At 40.2% G+C, this 25465-nt stretch overlaps 2 long non-coding RNA genes across 2 annotated transcripts in view; both read left to right on the forward strand.

Moving 5' to 3' along the window:
• The window catches only part of LOC103279402 (uncharacterized), a 206049-nt gene that overhangs the window by 103956 nt on the left and 76628 nt on the right, over positions 1-25465 (forward strand). The window lies entirely within an intron of this gene.
• LOC134297686 (uncharacterized) lies at positions 13277-17876 on the forward strand. Its single transcript, XR_010004521.1, has 3 exons — positions 13277-13459; positions 15113-15241; positions 17482-17876. It is a non-coding gene; the product is annotated as an uncharacterized LOC134297686 (long non-coding RNA).

The raw sequence follows: 25465 nt of genomic DNA on the forward strand, positions 1-25465 counted from the left end.
TTATGTATTGAAAACATTGACTACAAAAATGCGTTGGATAATCCAGAACGTTGGATAAGTGAGACTCTACTGTATATATATACTTTAAAATAAGAAAATATCCCTGCTTAGAGAACAAATTGTAGGCAAATTGGTTCAAGACCAATATTTTAAAAAACAATCATTTTCCATCAAGAGCCTGGAAGTAGTAAAATATCTGAATCTGGAAACACAAATAGGAGAGAATACAAGTGGAGCTTTGGGAACCTCCCTTGAGGAATACCTTTTCTCTATTCTCCCAACTTCTCAAGGCTTACATTAGGACAAAGCAGAGCATAATCTCCTTCGAGTCAGGATTTGTAAACAGAACTGTAATTTTCCAGGAATACTTGTGCAAGGTTAGTATTTATTCCCTCAAAAGGGTGACTTTCTCCCCATTTCCAATTAGGGTAAAAGCACCCACTCACTTACTCTCCTCCCCTTCATCCTTAGAGGAGAGGTGAGATTTATGCATCCAGATTTGACAGCCTTTTCTTATTTATTTATACTAAGAGATAAATCAAACCTAGGCCACTCTGTCCAAGAATAAGTTATTCATTATCTGCCTCGCAAGTATGTTTGCAGATCAGATGTGGAAAAGGTATTTCAGTTAGAAAGTGCATTGTTCAAGCATGATTTACAATCATAGAAGTTATGACTTTTCAGTGGTGATTACTCAGTATGTTCTTATAGGGGTTTTTAATGTGTTTTATCACAACCAACTCTGGGATTTTGTTAAATGGCGAAGGAGGGGAAGAAAGGAAGATGGTAATAGTTGGATGATGAAACGAAGAAGGGAACTTGTGTTTGTTATGCAGGAGAAGCAAGCACAGCTATTTGGAGTCTACAAAGAAAAAGGAATATATTGCAGACATCCAAGAGAAATTACTGAAAGGTGATTGCTTGGTGCACAGAATTCTAATATTTTTCCTCAAGAATGTATAGTAAAATATAAAAAGATATTAAAGATGAGTAGACCCTCTCTGCAGTAATAAAATCAATAAGAGCAAGTTGTCTTATACTTCACTGAAAGGCTATCTCTCTATAGCATTTCTCATCACCTCCGTTCCCGTAAATTCCTCTCCCTATCCCAACACTACAAATTGGTTGCTCATCTAATCTGTCTGATATGACAATCCCTTTATCTCCCAGTGTTCCCATGCTCAGAATCTTACCAGCTTCCATTTCTCTGTATCTCTCATTTGTTCCATGCCACAGTTCATCAGAGCTTTGGTTCTACACTGTCTCAGCAAAGTCAGTTTGCACAGATCAACCTAAAAATTCAGTTAGCAAAATGTCCTGTTAACCTATCTCCTTTTTATGTTGGGCCGATGGTCCACAAAACCTAGAAATTGGAGCTGAAGCGAATGCCTTGTGATTAGTATTGCTGCTGTGAATGATTAGTCCTTTAAGGGAAGACAGAAATGCTCAAGAAAATCTGTAGGCGAGAGTTATTTAGAGGCAATTTAAGAGATTAGCCTCCCCAAATGTGCAGGCTTATTTTATTCCATACAATGTCATTGACAACCACACTACATTTCCATGTTGCAATTCTCCCAGAGATGATTTAAAGCAACTGGCAGCTATCTGTTGAGCGTAGTCTCTTGCTTTTGTTTAAAGTTTCAAAAAGGGGGAAAGATGGAAAGACCAGTCAGCCTCATCAGATTCTAGACACACACTTTCTGACACTTTAAAATGCTTCAATTTTCACTAGAACTCAAGAAAGGTCACAAAAGTTCTCCCTGCATTTTTGCCAGAAGATTAAGGTTAAGTGGAGGCAGGAGGTGGCATCATACACATCCCTAGTCCGAAATGTACTAAATAGGAGTAGGGAAAACAATCACACTCCGCAGTTGGGTGGCATTATCCCTTTGCAATGAATTGATACATTTAAATTAAAGATAGGTAGATGCTTAATTTCATGTTTTTTTAATAGAATTTTCCATGTTCAGAATGGGAATCTCTTAAAATTTTATCTTCATTGCTGTAAATCTCAATGTGGACAAGGGGAAATATCTGAAGACCTGGAAACAAGTGTGATTGTCTTCTGCAATTCTAAAGGGTAGGGATGTTTGAAAGTGGACTGGACTCTCACAGAAGATGGCGGACACTCGTTTGTTGAAAGTTTATAAAAAGAATGTGTGTAAGTGATAGTTGATGTGTGGAATTCTGACAGTAAGTTGAGGCAGATGATTCTTGAAGTACCTACCAGTTCTACAGCCCTATGATTCTCTAATGCACTTCTTGTGGGTTTTGCCTCAGGGTACTTCCAGACAACACTAAATCATGGGTTTTAGACCGGGGCAAAAAACCTCAGAAGAAATCCACATACAGACCTGTTAGTCCTGGGATTTCTGCCTCCATTGTCCAGACCTGCTGCTTTGTTCTGAGATTTAGAGGCTCCCAAGATGGTCACCACGGGACTTCCTCTGGAAACCTGAGCAGCTTTTTTTTAAAAGCCCTGTGATGCGGATATATGGATATGCGGATCTCTGCAAAAGTCCCGTTCTTTGTCCTGGAGAGTAAAACTGTGCCCTCCAAACATTTCATGAAGTATCTGCCACACAAATACATTTCATGGGGTAGGATCAGTATTGCTCAAGTCAGCACTGCACAATGAAACCAGGAACAGAACTTTGCCATTATTGACACTTTTTAGAGCCTAGCTGCCTGGCCATCTGTCCAGACAGATTTGGTGGTGTACTCATAGCATGGAACAATAGGTGCTGTTCCTGGGTTATTCATGGCTGTTTCTATTAGCCACCTGCATGACGTTGGCTCTCAGTATTTACATTTTTCTCCAGCACATCCCTGTCCCAACAGCAAGTAGTAAGTTTTTGCCATTTACTAAACTGTACCCATGTTGTCAGCATACACCCAATAAGGAACCAACATGTATAACCTGACAACATCACCCTGTTGCTCCCTGGCACAAATAAACCACAAAACCTGTCTGCATAGATGGCCATACCACAAGGTCTGACTTACTACAGTAATGATGACATTCTGTTCCTGGTTTGAAATTGTCTGTTCCTGTTTCATTGTGTACTACTTAATGTGGAAATACTTGTTGCACCCCAGGAACTTCATTTTTCTGCCACAAACTTCATTAAACAGGTGAAGTTCCTCTTCCCAATCACCACCTTTTTAGGAACTGACCAATCAGGAACAAACATCTAAAACCTGGGAACAAACCCAGATTAAAAAGTCCATGATTTCCGATTGCAGGGACATGGAGACATGCAAATATCTGGATATTTGGCTAAAAACCACAATATTCCCGCACCTTGAAATTTCACATTTTTTGCCTTTTGTAGTGGTTGTTTCTGGGTTTACAGGGAACAGCGTCTGGCCACCCTCCCGTTTGCTGTGGGAGCTTCTGGGATAAAGGTACTGTCTGGACAGGCCCTCAGTCTTTATACTCTTAGGGCTATTGGAAGCAATCACTGCAAAATAGTTTTTTTATAGATAGCTATGCGGCTGCTGTTAGCTCCAGCTCCTGCCAACCTAGCAGTTTGAAAACACGCCAATGTGAGTAGACCAATAGGTACCGCTCCGGCGGGAAGGTAACGGGGCTCCATGTAGTCATGCTGGCGACATGACCTTGGAGGTGTCTACGGACAACGCCGGCTCTTCGGCTTAGAAATGGAGATGAGCACCAACCCCTAGAGTCAGACATGACTGGACTTAACATCAGGGGAAACCTTTACCTTTACCTATATCACTAGAAGGAGCCCCTGGTGGCACAGCAGGTTAAACTGCTGAACTGCTGAACATGCTGACTAAAAGGTTGGCAGTTCCAATCCGGGGAGCAGAGTGGATTCTCGCTATTAGCCCCAGCTTCTGTCAACCTAGCAGTTCAAAAGTATGCAAATGTGAGTAGATCAATAGGTACTGCTTCTGCGGGAAGGTAACGGTGCTCCATGCAGTCATGCTGGCCACATGACCTAGGAGGTGTCTACGGAGAACGTCAGCTCTTCGGCTTAGAAATGGAGATGAGCACCAACCCCCAGAGTCGGACACGAGAAGACTTAACATCAAGGGAAAACCTTTACCTTTAACCTATATAACTAGAAGTAGAATAATTTTCACCGACTGGATAGCATATGTGCAACAACATCCCAAAGAGCCTACCTTCTCCTATTCATAGATTTCATTACATCTTCTCCAGAAACCCCCCAGTTTCAAGCGTTGTTGTTGTTGTTGTTGTTGTTATTTATATCCCACTTTTTTCAAAGATTCAGAGTGGCTTAATTATAGCTTCATCACCATTATATAAATCCTACACTCAGATTGAGGGGATTGAAGTGGGTTTTGTCTATCCAAAGAAAGGGAGTGTGCTCCAGTGTAATGATAACATCTGTGGAAAGGAAGTGTGCTTGTAAGGCATCCTATGACTGATTTGTAGATGAACAATTCCCCTAAATTGCTCCAACCCAGTGACAAAACAATGATTCATGTTGTAATTAAGAGACCTGCACATCCTTGTTGGTTTGCAACTTCATTAAACCGGTTGTGATTTAACTTGTTGCAGCTTGAGATAGTTTTAAAGTATGGTAAATGTCAATGTTTACACATTTGCTGGATTGGCCAAAGTATCCCAAATACTCTGTAACAATTTCCTTTAATTAGCAGTCATCACAGTGACACCTATTGCTAAGGAGGGGCATCTGTGTGTGAAAGGATTGCAAGATTATTTCTACTTCAGGACCCAACATGCAAACAGCAAGTAACACCAGCAGATGTTTCTAGTTTATAAACAGTGGGAACTTCATGAGCTGTTTTCCCTCACCCTCCCAGAACTAAATGCCACCATAGTTGAGAAACTGGAAACATTTGTCAGGCTCGAAGAAGCAAAAGGTTGTGAAAGAATGCTAAAGTAAGTTGCTGCTTCCACAATGTCTTTTTTCAATGTGAAGAACAACAATTTGAGTTTGGGGCTGGGGGATTCTCTGAAAAAGCCAGACTGAGAGCATGGGATGTCACTTTTAAAAATTATTTGATTATTTGACTCATTACTCTGAGCACTCGATGTGTTACTGCAGTCCAGAAAAGTAACTTGCTGAACTATTCACAACTAAAAAGTTATGCTTTGAATGCGATTTCCTGCTTCTTGGCAGGGGGTTGGACTGGATGGCCCATGAGGTCTCTTCCAACTCTACTATTCTATGATTCTATGCTATTTTAATTGATTATGTATTTTAATTGTTGTTTGTGATTAAACTATGTTACGGGTCTATTTATTACTGTATTTAATCTTTTGGTCCCTGATTTGATTCCTAAGGAGAAACTGGTAAGTGATAAATAAATGAGGAAGCGGAAGATGTTACTGCAAAATACAGGAAAGTGCACTCTTGTTCCACCTGCAAATTCTGAGAAAAAAAAATGTGAATGATAACACTATGTAACAAAAATTGAAAAAGAAATCTGTTCCTGGTTAGAAAGTGTTATTTCCCATTGTTCAATCTTTACCTTGAAAGTAGTTGTTATACTTCAGAAACTTCATTTTTGTGGCTGCCACAAACTATGTTGAATTGGTTGAGAGTCTATAGATCTCATCAGATGGGGTAAATTCGGCGGCATGGACCAGTTTGCCTTCCTTTTTTCCACGGAGTCCTCTGGCTCCTATTCTATGATGCACAGTTACTTTTGGTGGGCTGCCATGCAGCAACACAGGAGGCTTCCCGTGTTCAATTGAGATCAATGGGAGAGGGGAGAGAAGCAAAGGGTTTTCCACATCCCCCAGCGGGCACTGCCAGATTTGCCATGATGCATGGCAATTCCAGCAGCCCATTGGATGAGGTCGTATAAGAAATTCATTGAAAAACTATAGCAAAATGAGCTACAGGATGTCCAACAAAAACAAAGTTTTTGCAGTTTAATAAACCTTTTCCATGTTTTTATGGTAGAACCAATTAGGAAATGACATTTATAACCAAGGAACCAAAATCGTGTTACATAGTGTAATGCAAAACAATATTTCTGGGCTGCACCCAAAAGCAGCCATTATAGGACCCTTCCTCTTCCCTTTCCCATTGCTTAGACTGACTCAACACAGAGAGATATATGAAAAGACATAATAAGGCGTAACAATCCAATTCTTGCTCTGTTAAGAAGTTACTTGCAGCCAAGTTACTTCCCACTAATTACTGCAAAACGTAACCAGTTAGCAAAGTAACCCATTCAAAAACAAAGTTACTGGATTTGATCTAAGTATACTAATCCAATGTGTGCTAGCTACTGGATCTGGTTCCAGTGTACTAGTCCAGTGGATACTAAGTAGAGATATTCCCCATAAAATATAGTCAGAGGCGGTCCAACCATAAGGCGAACTAGGCACTCGCCTGTGGTGCCATTGTCCTGGGAGGAGGGTGCCACTCTCCGCCTCCTTCTCCTTCGGGCCAGTCCAGCGGAGTTGATGGCGTAGGAGCATTGCTTCAATGCTGGTGGTCTTTGCTTCTTCCAGCACGCTGACATAAAGTAGTTAAGTAGCTATGAAGCCAATTTTGAATCCTGGCCCTTGTTTAAGCATACATTTTAATCATAAAGAGTAGTTCAAATATTGTATTAATAATCTTGGGCAAACAAGTTAGATCGTTCTTGATCTAATGAGTCAGTAATAGAGAATAATTGAAAATAACAACTTAATTTTTAAATAAGTAGTTAGTGCACTTTTTGGGCATATTCTGAGGATATAATTTTTTTTAAATTTTAATCATTTTGAAGTGCAATATAAATGCTAAATATTGCAGAAATTGCTGCTGCTACGAGCATCATCCCAAAGCATGCTGAGAGAAGCCGATTCCTGCTTCATTGTCTCCAAATAATATCATAAAAAGGCTAATCCCCGAAACCCAAAGACATTTAAAAGGCTTTCTTTTACTGCAAGTGTGCCATCAGCCCAAGAAAGCAATTCCCTTTTCTGTTGTTTCCCTCTCATAGACAGAAGACACTACAAAGGGTTACAGAGCCATTGTTAAACTTGTAGTAAATTGTGTTTGCGGCATAGAGGGAATAGCTTGGCTCACGTTCCCTGGTTGTTGCAACTGTAGAAGAAAAGGAGGAGGCCAAGAAAAATCAATAGGTTTGGTGTAAGCAAAGTCAGAACAACCTTTAAAATAATAAGACAAATCAATTTATTTCACAAATGTCTTCATTTCCAAATGCCATTGTTTGGTGTGCTCTACTGTCATTGCTCATGACATTTGAGAAAACTGGGCTCTTAATCATTTTGGTGCAGAGGGAGCTATCATGTAAACAGCCAGGCTAAAAGATTACATGCTCCCCCAAAAGATATCTTGCCACGGAGGGAGGGGGCAGAGGGTAGAAAGGGGCAGAGGGGGTGGCAATGGCAGCAAGGGCAGGATAACTTGGATTGAAAGGGCTGCATAAAAAATATGGACAGAAGAAAAAGACCCCTACTTTATGGCTATGTACAATGAAAAGTAATTACAGAGAAAAATGAAAGCCTAGGCTTGCTGTTAGCGGGGAAGAAGAAGGAGGTGAGAATTCTGATCTTTTTTAAAGCTCAGAGTCCATTTTGATATAATTGGTTCCAGAATTATTTATGACATTAATTGCTGCATTATCGACTACCTGTCAGCAGCTCTGGCAGTTAGTCCATCTTTCTTAGCACAGAAAGCCAGCTCAGCCCAAACGAGACTGACAAGCTAATTATACCCATCTCCCCTTCAATGACAAATGCTGCTCATCGGAAGCCTTTTCTAGAAATAAGCTTTCATTCTTTCCCCCCTTTCCCCTGAGCCAGACACAGCCGATATCTCAAGGTACAGATCACAGCTAAAACTCTGCTCACCAGGGCTATTAGCTCTGAACATCTCACTTGAGCCAAAAAAACCCTAAGCATCTTATGTTATCAAACTGTATGTCATTCCCTGATACTAGTTTTCAGTGAATGTGCACTGGGCCATGCACGTCACTCAAAACTGTGGCAGAAAGAGCAGGCCTGACTGAATTAGCCGCCCCCCCTTCTTTAGCGGCACAGCCAGGATGCTGACAGCAATTCCCGGACCCAGCAGCACCACGACGTTTGCATTTGATGCAGTTAAACTTCCAGAATCAATAGTGTTGTGGCTTTTTGTTCTCTCCCACTGAACAAATATAAGGAAGCAAAGGCAAAGAATGCTGTTTAGACAGATGCCTTCTAGATGACCTTGGACACAAAGGAGACCACAATGGGATCTACAGCAAAAGAGAATGGCATTATAAGATGGGCAAGAAAGGTCTAGAAAAAATTCTATAGATCGTGAGCTTTTCAGTGAAATTTTAAATTTCCTTCTTGCCCTTGGTTCTTGGTCCCAATTTCCACCCGGCCCTGCGGTCTATCGTGTTTCAAAGGGATCTTCACAATACTCACATGTTGGAAGACGTTCATCCTTACTTTTCTCGCTCTTGATGAGAAATCACATGCTTTCTGCTCACCCAAAAAGATAGGCAAAATGGGCTCAAGAGAAAACAACCTTTGTGAGAGCAATTTTTTTGGCTATTTAGATATATTTGGAAATTGCATAGACCAACTACTTTCTTCTTAGAATCATAGAATCATAGAATAGTAGAGTTGGAAGAGACCTCATGGGCCATCCAGTCCAACCCCCTGCCAAGAAGCAGGAAATTGCATTCAAAGCACCCCCAACAGATGGCCATCCAGCCTCTGTTTAAAAGCCTCCAAAGAAGGAGCCTCCACCACAGTCCGGGGAAGAGAGTTCCACTGCCGAACAGCTCTCACAGTGAGGAAGTTCTTCCTGATGTTCAGGTGGAATCTCCTTTCCTGTAGTTTGAAGCCATTGTTCCACATTCTAGTCTGCAGGGCAGCAGAAAACAAGCTTGCTCCCTCCTCCCTATGACTTCCCCTCACATATTTGTACATGGCTATCGTGTCTCCTCTCAGCCTTCTCTTCTTTAGGCTAAACATGCCCAGTTCTTTAAGCCTCTCCTCATAGGGCTTGTTCTCCAGACCCTTAATCATTTTAGTTGCCCTCCTCTGGACGCTTTCCAGCTTGTCAACATCTCCCTTCAACTGCGGTGCCCAGAATTGGATACAGTATTCCAGGTGTGGTCTGACCAAGGCAGAATAGAGGGGGAGCAGGACTTCCCTGGATCTAGACGCTATACCCCTATTTATGCAGGCCAGAATCCCGTTGGCTTTCTTAGCAGCCGCATCACATTGCTGGCTCATGTTTAACTTGTTGTCCACAAGGACTCCAAGATCTTTTTCACATGTACTGCTGTTGAGCCAGGCGTCCCCCATTCTGTATCTTTGCATTCCATTTTTTCTGCCGAAGTGAAGTATCTTGCATTTGTCCCTGTTGAACTTCATTTTGTTAGTTTCGGCCCATCTCTCTAGTCTGTTAAGATCGTTTTGAATTCTGCTCCTTTCTTCTGGAGTGTTAGCTATCCCTCCCAGTTTGGTGTCATCTGCAAACTGGGCTTCTTGCATGGACTTTGTCATTTGCTGGATACTTGTGCTTTTCTTTCCAAAGAAAAATAAAAATAGGTTTGAGAATATTTTTCTATTTTTATGTGCAAGCCTTGTCTTATCTCTACAGCTGAGAAATTTTGCAGAGGTGGGTAATTTCTCAGCTGTCCTGACATTGTGTCTTTCAACAAACTAAAGAAAGTTTGGGAACATTCTTCACATTCCTAGCACACAAAAAGCAAATACACTGATGAGACAACCATATGCTTATAGAATTGCACAGTGGTGATGCTTAAATAAATTGTGATACTGCACAGTCTAATGTGGAACCAATGCAAATGCATCACACCTGTTTGCAACATGCTGCATGTACAACTCCACCTGTGCAACCTTCCTTAAAGTGAATGCAGATTATGCATCTGAAAAATGGAAGGGCAGTGCATACAAAATTTGAGGACAAGTTAATAGGAATGACCATGGATTTAAACTACCTTGAAATAAGATAGAGACCTAGGTCTACAAAGCCATTGTTGGTGTAGGAAAGATTATAGTTACGGCATTGAAGATTAGTGTGCAATATTCACCCGTTAAAATTGGGCATTGCTCAGCAGAAAAAACATTGGTACTTTACTTTGGTACCTTATTTTGGTCAAAGTGAAGAACTACAAAATGTTTTCACTCTTCCTATGAACATACAGGTTGTCTGGAAACAGGACAGATACAATTGAGTGGTATTGAAATGGTTGCATTGATCTTCGTAAGCTGTAAAGATACTTTATAGATATACTGTATAATTGAGCTGAAATTTTCACATGTTCTTCAAGCATTTCAATATTATGAAAAATCTTACTGTTGTGTTTTTTAAATACTCTTTGCAAAAATGTTTGCTCAATTAATGCACAGGAGTTGCTTTCATTTCTAATTTGGTTGGCCTCAGTGACATCACAAAACCATATTTAGTGTTTGATCTTCTCATGCCTATTGTAAGGTAAAGGTAAAGGTTTCCCTTGACGTTAAGTCCAGTCATGTCTGACTCTGGGGGTTGGTGCTCATCTCCATATCTAAGCCGAAGAGCCAGCTTTATCCGTAAACACCTCCAAGGTCATGTGGCCGGCATGACTGCATGGAGCGCCGTTACCTTCCCGCCGGAGCGGTACCTATTGATCTACTCACATTGGCATGTTTTCGAACTGCTAGGTTGGCAGGAGCCAGAGCTAACACCGGCCGCTCACGGGGTTTGAACCTGGGACCTTTCGGTTTGCAAGTTCAGCAGCTCAGTGCTCTAACGCACTTCGCCACCGGGGCTCCTACACATGAATAATCCAGGAATTGTTATTGTCACATAAGTATCTAGAGAATTCTTACTTGCTCTGCACTATGCATCCAGTTCACTATATGATCTCTCACTGGTTTTAGTCACCAATGGATTAATTCAAAATGGTCAAGTATTACAAGTAGGAATTCTAGGGAAATAGAGCATATAGGGAAAACTATTTATGACATAAGGGATGTTTTCCCACCAGTGTTGGAGAATCGAGACGATTGTCTGCCAATTGTTAGATCTGTTCCTGCAGAATTCTGGGAAATGTAGTTTAGGGAAGCTAAATACTCTTTAGTTGATAATTCCAAAGGTCTACTCTGAACTACGTTTCTCAGAATTCTGCAGTAGCAACTCAGATTATTGGCAGAAAATAGTCTTCATTCTATAATGCTGGTGGGAAAATATCCAAGGTCAGTAGTCCTACAAGTGTTTCCAGGAGAGATTCACCCAAATTGGTACTTGTAATCCAAATATTCAAAATAGTGATTTGTTTGGCATGACTCTAAATAAGATTAATTATGCAGGTTCAGTTGGATAGTTAAAGTATTTCTGGACATTTATACATTTGACATTTCCAACGACAAATGGACTGTGGTGATCAAGTTTTCCCTCTCCCGTTCTCCTTTTCTCTCTCCCTTTTGTTAGCTGATCAGGTACAAGAGGAGTAAACAGAATCGAAGCTTGGCACATTTTACACTTTTATCAAAGTAAATGCCATAGGGGGAAAACCAAACACATAAATTGAATCTGAAGCTTTTACAAATTGGCTATTTAAACCATTCCAGACCTATAAACTGTATCACGCTGTAGGGCATCTTTCTATGGCCATTGTACTTTTATGGAGCAAGGCAACAAGCTTTGGCAGAAGAAAAGCAAACCTGTATCATATTGGGAATGTATTCACTGCATATTAAAATACTACAAGAACCAGAGGACAAAGTAAAAAAAACAAACAAACCCAAGAGATTAAAAGACAAAAGGAGATTTGAGTTTGCATGTAAGCAAGCCCTTCAGAGATTATACATTTTCCAGTGTTCTCCAACCAAGGCAAGTCACACATACAATGCACTTAAATGTTATTTATTTATTATTTATTTGTTGCATTTATATACCACTTTTCTCACCCCTGGGGGAACTCAAAGTGGTTCACATCAAATAAATGGCAAAATTCAATGCCTCACATATAATAAAAACAATATATCACACATCTAAAACAATTACATAGGACTATAAATTAGACCATTAAAAACAATAAACCAGCAAACATAAACAAAAAACATTTTAGTATTGAAGCTGCAAAGTCAATCAGTGAGGGTCTCTGCATATTATTACTGTTATTTACTGTTATTTAATAATGTCAGTCAAGGTTGAGATGGTATCAAGGGAAACATATCTAAAAACCAAGCTGGACAAAGCGTGAAACCAACATGGAAATCCTATCAACAATGCCAGTAGGCTATCTGAGCAATGAAAGGTGTTTGATACTATTGGTAAGGGCTGAATCCTGTTAGTTAGTCCCGACCAGACTAGGCCTGTTGATTGGTACCTTAAAATATAGGCATATCTAACTGATTCATTGGATCTACTCTATTTGGAAGTAACAGTAGGATTTAGTCCAAGATCCCCAATCTCAGTTAGAACATTTGCATAAAAATGAAAGAGCCTGGAAAGGAAGTATGAGTGTTATCCAGTAATGCAGTGGTTCTCAACCTGTAGGTCCCCAGATGTTTTGGCTCTCCCAAATCCCAGAAATCCTAACAGCTGGTGAACTGGCTGGGATTTCTAGGTATCGTAGGACAAAATGCCTGGGGACCCACTGGTTGAGAACCACTGCACTAATGTGTTATTCCAATCAGACAACACAAAACACAATGGATAAAAACTCTTTGTAGAGTTTTGATTGCAAAGGACAAAGGCCCTGTGCAGTTAGGCAAGTTCATGCCAGCGAAAGAACCTCTGAATCAATAAATGTTAGGTAGAAGCAGCCTACAGAAAACTACAAACTTTCCTGATGTATTCTTGAGCCTCCTAACTTCATAAACAAATTATATATACCACAATATTTTATTGGCCCTAAGCCTCAGAGGTTTGCTAAAATGAGTCTGTTCCATCATCTAATGTTGCAGTGTCCTGAGAATAACACACATTTGGCTGTTAGTTAACTATACAGCTTGACTATAATTTAGCATTTGCCTAACCTATTCAGAAGGAAAATATTGTTCTCATTAATTTACATTAGCGCTGAAGAGAGGGATGAGGTTGGTGTCCCCAATGCTGTAGAATATTCCAGTAAAAAGGATTTGCTTGTTACAGCTGAGCCAAAACAACTCATGGTAGTTCATGAGTGTATTTGTCAGTACTGACAAACACCTCATTTCACAGATTTTGGCACTACATGAGAAAATGCTAAATTATTTACAAATCCTTCAATCTAAATTGCCTCTGCTTGCCAACTGTGACATCATCATGTAGCCCAATCTGATTGGCTATACTACTGTGATATCACATTTACTGGCTGATTTCTGATGGAGTGGGATTAACAATAAAAGAGACTACTTTGGAAAAGAAAGAGCAAAAGCCTGGTCAGGCCATAAGTAGGCTTGTAGCTAAGGAAAACAGTGGTTCTAAACAAGTCTGCGTAAATCAAATTCAAACATTTGTTTATTTGTTAGGAAATCTGTGATGTAAGTATACGTAAGTATAACTTCTAGCAAAATTTATTGTATATACTCATGTAGTAGTCTAGGAGCCTCCAGATGGCGTAGTGGACTAAGTGACTTGAAGGTTGGGTTGCTGACCTGAAAGCTGCCAGGTTCGAATCCCACCCGGGGAGAGTGCGGATGAGCTCCCTCTATCAGCTCCAGCTTCATGCAGGGGCATGAGAGAAGCCTCCCACAAGGATGGTAAAAACAGCAAAACATCCAAGCGTCCCCTGGGCAATGTCTTTGCTGACGGCCAATTCTCTCACTCCAGAAGCGACCCAAGTTGCTCCTGACACACAAAAAAATGTAGTAGTTAAACTCATGTATAGGTCAAAACCAGGTTTGGGGACCAAAATTATTAATGTTGATACTACCCATGGATAAGTCAAGGGTCATTCTGTGGAAAGGGAAAAACATTAATGCTGATTCAAATACCAGCCACTCCTGGCTACCATTGCTATTTCCCCATCAAGGCATTAAAAAAGCCAGAAGCAGCACCATGATGAAGAGAGTAAAAGGGGTCGATGCTTCTTGTTAGGTTCTCCTGTCATGGACTAAGCTTTCATCATTTGACATTCTACTGAGAAAAAAATGATGATTCAATGTGTTGTCGAAGGCTTTCAAATGATGATTCGTTTTTACCATTTTTTTTCCTCCCAAACACATAATGATCAGAGCTTTTGGAAGTTATTGAATTACATTATCAAATTACACCAAGTACAATGAGCACAGGGGTGACAGCACTTGTAACTACAATTGTGTTAATGTAGAAGATAGTAGTATTAATGAAGATACAAATATCTTGCTACAGAAGGTATACAGGAGAAACGTTGCTAACAATGGTAGCATGAATCTTAAGGTCAGTGATTGAGTTCAAGGAATGGAAAATAATACCCAACATATAGTCTGTACCCTACAAATGTCTGGCAATTTACACTATAGACAACAGTTTAACTCTGAGGCAGCATATTCCACTGTCCACTGGCTCATACCATCAGGAATAAACCTAATGTTTAGGCAGAATCTATTTTCCTGCAATTTGAGTCCATTTCTCCATGTCCTAAAACATGATATTATTTCAAACATTTAAACATGGCTATCATATCCCCTCTCAGCCTTCTCTTCTCCAAGCTAAACATACCTAATTTCCTAAGCCACTCCCCATAGGGCTTGACTTCTAGACCTTTGATCATTTTCATTGGCCTTCTGCAGCTTGTCAATATCCATTTTGAATTGTGGTGTCCAGAATTGGACATAATACTCCAGATGAGGTCTGACCAAAGCAGAATAGAGTGGGAGTATTACTTCCCATGATCTAGACACTGTACTTTTATTGATGCCATCTAGATTCATAATGGTTTTTTTTAGCTGCCACATCACACTATTGACCCATACTCAGCTTGTGGTCTACTAAGACTCCTAGATCCCTTTTACATGTATTATTTTAAAGTCAGGTGTCACCCATTCTATATCGGTGCATTTTATTTTTTTTCTGCCTAAGTTTAGTACCATACATTTCTCCTTGCTGAAATTCATTTTGCTAGTCTTTCTAATCTGTTAAAGACATTTTGGATTCTGATCATATCCTCTGGGGTATCAGCTACACTAGGTCTCCTAATTTGGTGTCATCTGCAGATTTGACAAGTATGTCTTCAATTCTATTGTCCAAGTCATTGATAAAGTATGTTGAATAGCACTGGGCCCAGGACAGAACTCTGTGGTACATCACTGGTCACTTATCTCCAGAATGAAGAGGAGCCATTGGTAAGCACCCTTTGGGTTCGGCCAATTAACCAATCCACCTAACAGTAGCATTATTTAGTCCATATTTTACTGTGAGAATATAATAGGGGATTTTGTCAAAGGTGTTATTGAAACTGAAGTATGCTACATCCACGGCATTTCCTTCATCTACCAAGCTTGTCGTTCTATTAAAAAAAGAGATAAACGTCTGGTATGACTTGTTTTTGAGATACCCATGTTGACTTTTAGTGAGGATGATATTCCTTTCTAAGTGGTTACAGATGGTTAATTTAATGATCTACTCCAGGATCTTTCCTGATATTGCTGTCAGGCCAAGTAAGTGGTAACTGTGTGGGCCCTTCCCCCTCTTCCATCTTTTTGAAGACGGAGACAACCTTTGCCTTCTTTCAGTTTGCTGGAACTTCTCCCGTTTTCGAGGAATTCTCAAATATTATTGCCATTGGTTCTGAAATTACTTCTGCCAGTTCTTTTAATACCCTTGGACAGGCATGTAGCCGGGGCTTCAGCCCCCCCCCCCCCCAAAATTCTCAGGGTGGTTCGCGAGAAGGCATTACATTTATTATTTAAACTGTTATGTTTATACATATCATGATCTGATAACCATGCTCAATATATCCCATATACATGGGGGTATTGGGATAACGATACAAAAGGTTTTTTAGGGTAGACCCCCTTCACGCAGACTCAGCCCCCCCTCCCCCTGAATTAAAATCCTGGCTAAGGGCCTGCCCTTTCATATAGGTACCTGGCTCCAGAGCCAAATATTCCTGTTTTGTGCTTCATTTCCCCTACTGTATCATCTGCTCCATTATCCCCAAGTTGAGCACTGTTTCCCTTTTAGGAGATTTAGAGGCAACAAAGATGTTGAGTAGATCGGCCTTTTTCTCTGTCCCCTGCTGGCATTTTGCCAACAGCTATATACACTGTTCCTACAATATGCTTGTTCTTTATTCTACAAAAATAACAAAAACATAACTCTTTTTTTAAAGCTAGAAAAGCCCATGCTTGTTCTGTGCTTTGGCTTCTCTCACTTCTTGCCCTAGCAGTTTGTTTACAGTCACAGGGTCCATCCCTCCCAAGTTGTTTTCTCATTGCCGGTTGCATTCAATCAATTACCTCGTATTATAATATTCACTCGTTGCACTTTTCCCAGTTCGTTATTTAAATTCAACACTCTAAGCATAACAAAAGAATATCTTTGTATTCATGCGGACGGCCCTGTTTTTACTGTTTTTTTTTAATTTGCGTTGTAGTGTATATTGTATATTATTACTTATTGTATTGTTTAATTGCTCTATGTTATGTTGTATTTATACTTGTTATATTGTTTGCTCTGGGCATGGCCCCATGTAAGCTGCCCCAAGTCCCCGTTGGGGAGATGGTGGCGGGGTATAAATAAAGTTTTATTATTATTATTATTATTATTATTATTATTATTATTATTATTATTATTATAAAAGAATAAAATAATAAGCATATTAAAACATGGATTTGGCACCCAAGTAAAAGGGATAAGACAAACTGGGTAAAGTGCAACGAGAAAATATTGTAATCAAAGTAGTTGATCTTATAAAACTACAGCTCCCGTGATTCCATAGCATAAAGTGGGGTCAAACTGCATTAATTCTTCAGGGTAGATGCACCTTCAATCAACATTAGACATGCTGGCTATGGGAGATGTAATACAACACAACAGTAGGAATGTTGCCTGGTGTGGGAGACTGAAGCAAGTCACTATATTGGTTTCAAGTTTGGAATATGTCTACACAGACAGTCATGATTCCATAGCAGACTTCTCAAAACCTTCACTTACTTTGGAATGACTGCTTGTGCTTCAGTCCCGATTTGTCTTTAATTTCAGTTTATACAAAATTCAGTAGCTGCTTAGTTTCATGGCTGTGTGGTCAAGAGGAAAAAAAACTTACATTGGGAAATAAGTTGGGGAAGATGAATGTTTACAGCAAAGTGAGCATTATCATGGCAGTTGGTACATCTTCTTGTTGAGACTGATTCTTATTTGAAATATAATAAAGGATGAAATGGTTAAATCCATCACGATTTTGCCAATAATAGGTGTTCTTATATAAGTCTAAATGGCAGTCAGGCTGCCCAGTCTATTGATTTTACTGTCTAATGGCTGAAAGAGATGTTATCTTGATTAATTAGGAGCCAAAAACAAATGCATCTTAGTTCAGTTAAAGCTTCCGGCACTTTCCCTCTCTCTCTTCTCCTCTCAATAGATCTGGAAATGCCTAAACATACAATACTGGAAAAATGTCTGAACTGCAATGTGAATTCTGCTCAGTGTGGAGGAGGGAGACAGCTTCAAGTCACCTGTCCATGCACTTCTAAATTTCACCCTGTTGACCATATAAAAGTATTTTTTTAAAAAAAGAATTTTCTCTTCACCACTTTATTAAATGGCTTGTAATTCTGTGACAATAAAAATGAAGAAAGCATGTTGCTGAGTCAGATAGGTGGCAGAAAAGGCAAACAAAAGGACCAGAGGGCTTTAAGAATGCCTTTAGGAGGAAAGCTTGTTTGGCGCTGCAGTCAGCCCTCCATATCCACATATTCAACCATTAACGATTTGGAAATATTTTTAAAATGACATACCAATAATATTTTTAAAAATTCAAAAGGAAAATCTTGATTTTGCCATATTATATAACAGACACCATTTTACTATGCCATTGGGCATAATAATGGCACTTGAGATCCATTATTGTGAATCCTGGAACTAAACCCTAACAGACACCAAGGCCCACTGAATTTAATTCAAAACATGGTAGATGGTGTCAAGAGACTGACATCCCACATACCAAGGCCAACCAAGCAGAGGGAAGTAAAGACAGTTGCAGTTGTTTTTGGTTAGGAACTGGTCCAACTGTTTTGACTCCCCCCTACCTTGGGGGAAAATCAAATTTTGGCTTTCCACTGAATTGGCCACTGCAGGGCTCATCCAACTGTGTACTGACCTAAGTCAAAACAGGGGCTGGCTCTATACAGAAGAATTAATGCAATTTAACTGCCATGCTTCAATGTCATGGGATTTGTGCATTGGTTAGGCACCAGCACTCTTTGGGAGAGAAAGCAGGAGACTTTGTAAAACTACAGTAGAGCCTCACTTATCCAACATATACGGGCCGGCAGAATGTTGGATAAGCGAATATGTTGGATAATAAGGAGGCATTAAGGAAAAGCCTATTAAACATCAAATTAGGTTATGATTTTACAAATGGAGCACCAAAACATCATGTTAGACAACAAATTTGGCAGAAAAGGTAGTACTATACGCAATAATGCTATGTAGTAATTACTGTATTTATGAATTTAGCACCAAAATATCACGATATATTGAAAACATTGACTACAAAAATGTGTTGGATAATCCAGAACGTTGGATAAGCGAGTGTTGGATAAGTGAGACTCTACAGTATAACTCCCATGATTTCATAGCATTGAGACATGGCTGTTAAAGTGGTTTCAAACGGCATTAATTCTACAATGAAGATCATAGAATCATAGTATCATAGAATAGTAGAGTTAGAAGAGACCTCATGGGCCATCCAGTCCAACCCCCTGCCAAGAAGCAGGATATCGCATTCAAAGCACCCCCGACAGATGGCCATCCAGCCTCTGCTTAAAAGCCTCCAAAGAAGGAGCCTCCACCACAGCCTGGGGGGACAGAGTTCGACTGCCGAACAGCTCTCACAGTGAGGAAGTTCTTCCTGATGTTCAGGTGGAATCTCCTTTCCTGTAGTTTGAAGCCATTGTTCCGCGTCCTAGTCTGCAGGGCAGCAGAAAACAAGCTTTCTCCCTCCTCCCTGTGACTTCCCCTCACATATTTGTACATGGCTATCATGTCTCCTCTCAGCCTTCTCTTCTGCAGGCTAAACATGCCCAGTTCTTTTAGCCGCTCCTCATAGGACTTGTTCTCCAAACCTTTGATCATTTTAGTTGCCCTCCTCTGGACACATTCCAGCTTGTCAACATCTCCCTTCAACTGCGGTGCCCAGAATTGGACGCAGTATTCCAGGTGTGGTCTGACCAAGGCGGAATAGAGGGGGAGCATGACTTCCCTGGATCTAGATGCTATACCCCTATTGATGCAGGCCATTTGCATTTGATGAGAAAGAAGCCACTATTGTATAAGAATCATGGGCATGCTTCAGATTTGGCTGAATTGTACATTGAATCAAGGTGAATTTAATAGATATGGGAGTTGTTCAGAATAAATCCCTACACTTTCCCAAACTCCTCAAATAAAAGATGTAAAATAGCAAAAAGTTGGAGAGAGAGGAAGGAATTTGGTTTTGACTGACAACTCTAGCTTCTAATCACAGTAGACGGCTGTATTACAGCTTTCCAATCATAGTACTTTGGAACACAACAGCAGGAATTGTTTCAAAATTCATTGCTTTTTTTTTTTCTTGGTCCCAGGATCATTAGAAGAGTTGTTGTGGCTGGACCTGTGAGTGATAGTGGTAGTAGCACTGTTGCTTGTTTGGAAAATGTTGGATATTCAGATCTTTCTGCCACTATATGATCCACATTTTACTAGGCCAGAAAACACTTTGTACAATTGTATTAATGTTACTCAATACTTGCAGACCCCATCACCAGATGAAGACTATAGGTAGTCAAAACCTAGTGTGGATCAGGGGTCTACTCATCCTTTATGAAGAATCAAGAAAATAAACAAAAAGGTTTACCACATTGTGAATGTAACTACCATTCATCATACTATGAATACAACCGTTTGCTTGTGATTTGTAACCACTTATATGACATTTATATTCATTTATTATACATAATACAATGTTTAATGATACCTAATACTAATGGAATATTATTCCATTATAATATTATTCCATTAGTGTGTACTTGTCAGTTAAACTCTGGGGAACCCATTTTTTCTTATATAACATGTTTGGTACTCTCATCTCCTTATATCCAGAGAGAACATAAGTACAGTATGTAATATATCTCCCAGGAACAATTAGAGCAGTGGTGGACTGGGTCTAAAATATTGGTTGCCATTAGTCAAAGGGGGCCCATCAACAACTATAAGGCTATCATTTAATTTTGTTTAAAATAAATGTTTTTTAAATACATGTGGAAAAGGGGACCATTTAATTATTATTAAAATAGCAACTACAATGTAATTTTAGTTGCATATAGTAATTATATTTTCAAGCTACTAAAAGATCATTAACATTAATGATTAAACTAATGATTAAACTAATTGGGCAAGTAGACACCATAACCAAGCCACCACTGGTTGGAGAACACTATTGGAGGCAGGCTCTTATTCATTTTGTTGTGTCTTGTTTATTTATGTTTTCATAATTTATTGAGTTGTTCTTGATTTGTTTCTTGATTTGTTTATATATTACTATTGGCATTGAATGTTTGCCACTGGGTTATTTTGTTGTGAGTCACCCTGAGTCCCTTCAGGGATATAGGGCGGGCTATAAATAAAGTTTCATAGAATCATAGAATCATAGAATAGTAGAATTGGAAGAGACCACATGGGCCATCCAGTCCAACCCCCTGCTAAGAAGCAGGAAATCGCATTCAAAGCACCCCCGACAGATGGCCATCCAGCCTCTGCTTAAAAGCCTCCAAAGAAGGAGCCTCCACCACGACCCCGACATCCTTTACACATCCCTAAATTTGAAGACTCTCACAAGCACAATGTGTACTTAGAAATGTTTTCCATATCCTCAGTGTAACTTATTCCCAGATAAATATACACAGGCTATATTTCAGGCAGTTTCTATTATTTCCAAGAGGGTCAATGTGAATTGCAACCATACTTGGTTATGTGGGACAAGAAACTAAGGGCAGTAAAATACATTTACATAGGCCACAAATGATGATGCTGATCTGACTCTGGGCCATTGTAGCAATGATCTGCATGGCCAGCTACAGAGCTGGCTTGGGGTCAGGTGAGTGTTTGAACTGCATGCTCTTGAGCCGGCCAGGTGGCTGGATGATGCCCAGAAATCTCAGCACTGCTGGACTGCCACCCTTACCTCGCTCCCATCGTTCTGGGCTTTATAGTGCACACCATGCATGAAAAAGGCATTGTTCACTAGTCAGTATCTGTAAGGACAATATCCAGAGTAATGAAGAGATGCAAGAGAGGGGAGGAGGAAAGGAGGAATATTATTATATTATTAGATTTATTTATGCCCCTCTCTATCTCCCTCAAAAGGGACTCAAAGTAAGAATAGCTTTCTCTTCTTTTTCCTTCCTTCTTGGATCACACCATTGCTTCAGCTATCATTGCAGGCACCAAGCTGTGACCAGTGCTATTTTGTGCCCAGTGGGCAGAGCCGGTCCAACAATGAGGCGAATTAAGCAGTTGCTTCGGGCGCAAAACATACGTGGGCGCAGGCGAGACTGCTTTTTTTGTTGATTTGTTGATTTGCTTAATTTGTAAAATCTTAATGTAATTTGATGTTTAATAGGCTTTCCTTAATCCCTCCTTTATTATCCAATGCTTTTATTTTTCAGTGATTGGTTTGGGGGGGGGGGGGGGAGGAAAAATCTGTTCGCCTACACTTGAAAAATACCTAGGGCTGGCTCTGCCGGTGGGAACCACAAAACCCAGAAAGATGTGGGCAAGTTAGATGCCATCCCTTTTTTCTGGGCTGCCCAAGCCCTTGGAAATCAGAATGGTAGTGTGAACAGCTATTGTCATTTCCAAATATAAAGTAGCCCAGATATTTACACTGGCCCAAAATGCAGATGAGCTCTAGAACTCAGGGACACTCCGGAGTATCCTGTGACTATTTAAAAATGCGGGAGTAGGCCACGTTATGTAACCTTCTGCTGTGTTACAGCGAATGGACTGCAAGCATTTTTTGGCCTCCATGGAGTCCATTCACCCCCAAACTGCCCCAGTTGGCTCATGTAGATGGGCCCACAGTCAATACAATTTCCATTCAGTTAGCAGCAACATTGAGATTCAGGCAAACTGTCCTATACAGTTAGCCAAAAAGCCTCTTGCCTGCACTAATATCCCTCCAGACCAGTGGTTCTCAACCTGTGGGTGCCCAGATGTTTTGGCCTTCAACTCCCAGAAATCCTAACAGGCTGGGATTTCTGGGAGTTGTAGGCCAAAACACCTGAGGAACCACTGCTCCAGGCCATCTTAATGGAGACAATATGTAAGTCTCCAACACCATCACTTTTCTTCTCTTGTATTATTTTCAAGATCTTTCCTCTAATGAAGAAGTTGGTGATGCTTCAAAAATATGCATGATATATTTGTTCATTGAATTAAGATGTCACTATTTTGTGGTTACAGTGACATATCTGACAATTCTTGTTCCTTTCACAATATTTCTGAAATAAGTGAGTTTTCTAATAATCCCATAGGATTCAGTGATACTGCTATGTTTCTTCTCTATCCCTCCATTGTTTTTTTATTTTTAATTTATACCCTTAAACCAAATAATTTGATCAAAATGTTATTTCTTCCAACTCTTCACAACCAGGGGGAGTTCCCCACCCGCACTGTGCTTTGTGATTTATATACCAAATAATACCACTTTATGGGTGGGTGGAGTGGAGTGGTGTCCAGAAATGTTAAGGAATTCAGGTGTAGCTGAGTTCTGCACATCCATTCTCAATGCACCACAAAACAAAGGTCAGAGATAGCCTAGTGCTGTATTTTGTGTGGTGCATCTGTTGTATGAGAAAATATTCCTAAGTTTCTTCTTCTTCTTCTTCTGGAAAAAAAAACATTGTTGTAAAAGCCTGGTTACTACTGAATATATTTCTAAATGACAAGGTTTATTCAGCTGCGTTTTGATATGTTTAGGGGAAACTCAGGGTGACAGTTAGAGGAGGCAGGAAGAAGGACTACAGCAACTTCCACCCAAACAGAAAATGTCAGCTCTTCCCTCGCTAGGATGCAGAAGCATCCTGATGAAAAAAAGAGCAGACATTTAAAAGTTTCTGACATGTGTCACAGACGCAGCCATTGAGCCAGTGCTCCTGATGTGGCTCAAGATGACAGCACCCGAGCCACTGGAGCTGGCTGCGGGACATTCAAAGTTTGGTGTGTGTCACATCGAATCCTTGTCATGTCACACTGGGAAAAGAGAGGGTGGGGGAGACGAATGGACGCAGGCAACAGCAATGGTTCAGAAACTAAAGGCAAACATGCCCCCTTGTCTAATTGATATTATGAAGCAGCCATAACATTGGACCAGCCACCAAACCTTTGGGTTCATAGAAGGCCAGGGCAGTTTTTTCTTTTTGGTTTAATTCCTCCAAGTCATAGACAGTAATTTGTCAAGTTTTTTTTTACTCAAACGTATGTCCTTTGCATTCCAGAAATAATATTTTCATATGAGAAATGGTCCTTAATGCTAATCATGAAGCCAGGGCCTCAGCTGCTCCTAAGGTAGCTCCAATCAAGCCAGATTTGTTTATTCCAGATGGTCACCTGACCTACAGTGACCTAAAGCGGACGGCTGTCACACCAAGGATTCAGAAATTCAGTTGAATATCTTTTCTTTCCCCTCAGAGTTGTAACTCCTATCAGCTTGTTTTGTTGGTAGTGTTGTTAGGACTAAGCTGCTAGTTCACAATTCTAGGTGGCCATCTAGGACAGTACTTTTGTTTCCTTAGATTGAAGGGAATTAACCTTCCCAGAGGTGCCTTGGAAATACTACTACAGTAGAGTCTCACTTATCCAACATAAACAGGCCAGCAGAACGTTGGATAAGTGAATATGTTGGATAATAAGGAGGGATTAAGGAAAAGCCTATTAAACATCAAATTAGGTAATCATTATACAAGTTAAGCACCAAAACATCATTTTATACAACAAATTTGACAGAAAAGTAGTTCAATACGCAGTAATGCTATGTAGTAATTACTGTATTTACGAATTTAGCACCAAAATATTACGATGTTTTGAAAACATTGACTACAAAAATGCATTGGATAATCCAGAGCGTTGGATAAGTGAGTGTTGGATAAGTGAGACTCTACTGTATTATGAAATGGTCCCAAAAGAAAAACCCATATTCAGAGGCAGTTCAACCACCAGGCCAACTAGGCAGTTGCCTGTGATGCCATAGAGGCAACTCCTGTCTCCTGCGGCCTGCCTCCGCAAGGTATTGAACTGCTTTTTCTGTTGATTTGTTGTAAAACATGATGTTTTAGTGCTTAATTTGTAAAATCTTAATGTAATTTGATGTTTAATAGGCTTTTCCTTAATCCCTCCTTATTATCAAACATTTTTGCTTATCCAACACTTTTATTTTTCAGTGATTGGTTTGGGGGGGAGGGGCGCCAAAATTCTGTTCGCCTACACTTGAAAAATACCTAGGGCCGGCTCTGCCCATATTGTGTCAATGGTATATCAGGGTCCCTGATAGACACAGATAGAAAGGTGGGTGCCAGTCAGAGTCCTTAACAAAGCAAAATGAAAATCTCATCATAGTATAACAAGTCACAGAGGTAAGAGAGAAGTGAAAGAGGATCTGGGATCAGAATTACAAGGATTATTTGGGAAGGAGAGAAACTTAGAGAGAAGGAACGTTCCTCTAATGTTAGTCACAGTAGTCAAATGCCCGAGGCTAGTCTTGAAATCTGTAATGGAACAATCTGCAGGCAATGTAAAATTGTCCATGTCCTCATGTGCTCTTCTGGAACATTTCTAGGATCTAACATTCTGTGGGGAAAACATAGGGGAGGAAGCTGCAAAGGGGCAAAGATTAGGAATCATTTAGCCACTTGCCACTTTTGAGCTTCTCTTCCTGCTTTCCAATGATTCAACAGAGACCTGGATTCCCACCTCTGTGTCTCCTCCTCATTTCTCGTTCTGTTCATAGTGTATTGTTGACCTGATTATAGTGCCTGTTGTGTCACTTTGCAAAATCTTTATGTATGGGGGAAGAGTGGGTTTGTACAGTTGCTAACAGTGGTGTTACAATCTCTAAGCCAGGAGTCCCCAAACTAAGGCCCAGGGGCCGGATGCGGCCCTCCAAGGTCATTTACCTGGCCCCTGCCCAAAGTCTGAAATGACTTGAAGGCACACAACAACAACAACAACAACAACAATCATACTTAACTTGACTATCTCATTGGCCAGAAGCAGGCCCACACTTCCCATTGAAATCCTGATAGGTTTACAGTATGTTGGTTAAAATTGTTTTTATTTTTAAATATTGTGTTGTTCTTGCATTTACTAAT

The sequence above is a fragment of the Anolis carolinensis genome, chromosome 3 (assembly GCF_035594765.1).
Source record: "Anolis carolinensis isolate JA03-04 chromosome 3, rAnoCar3.1.pri, whole genome shotgun sequence".
Taxonomy (NCBI): Eukaryota; Metazoa; Chordata; class Lepidosauria; order Squamata; family Dactyloidae; genus Anolis; species Anolis carolinensis.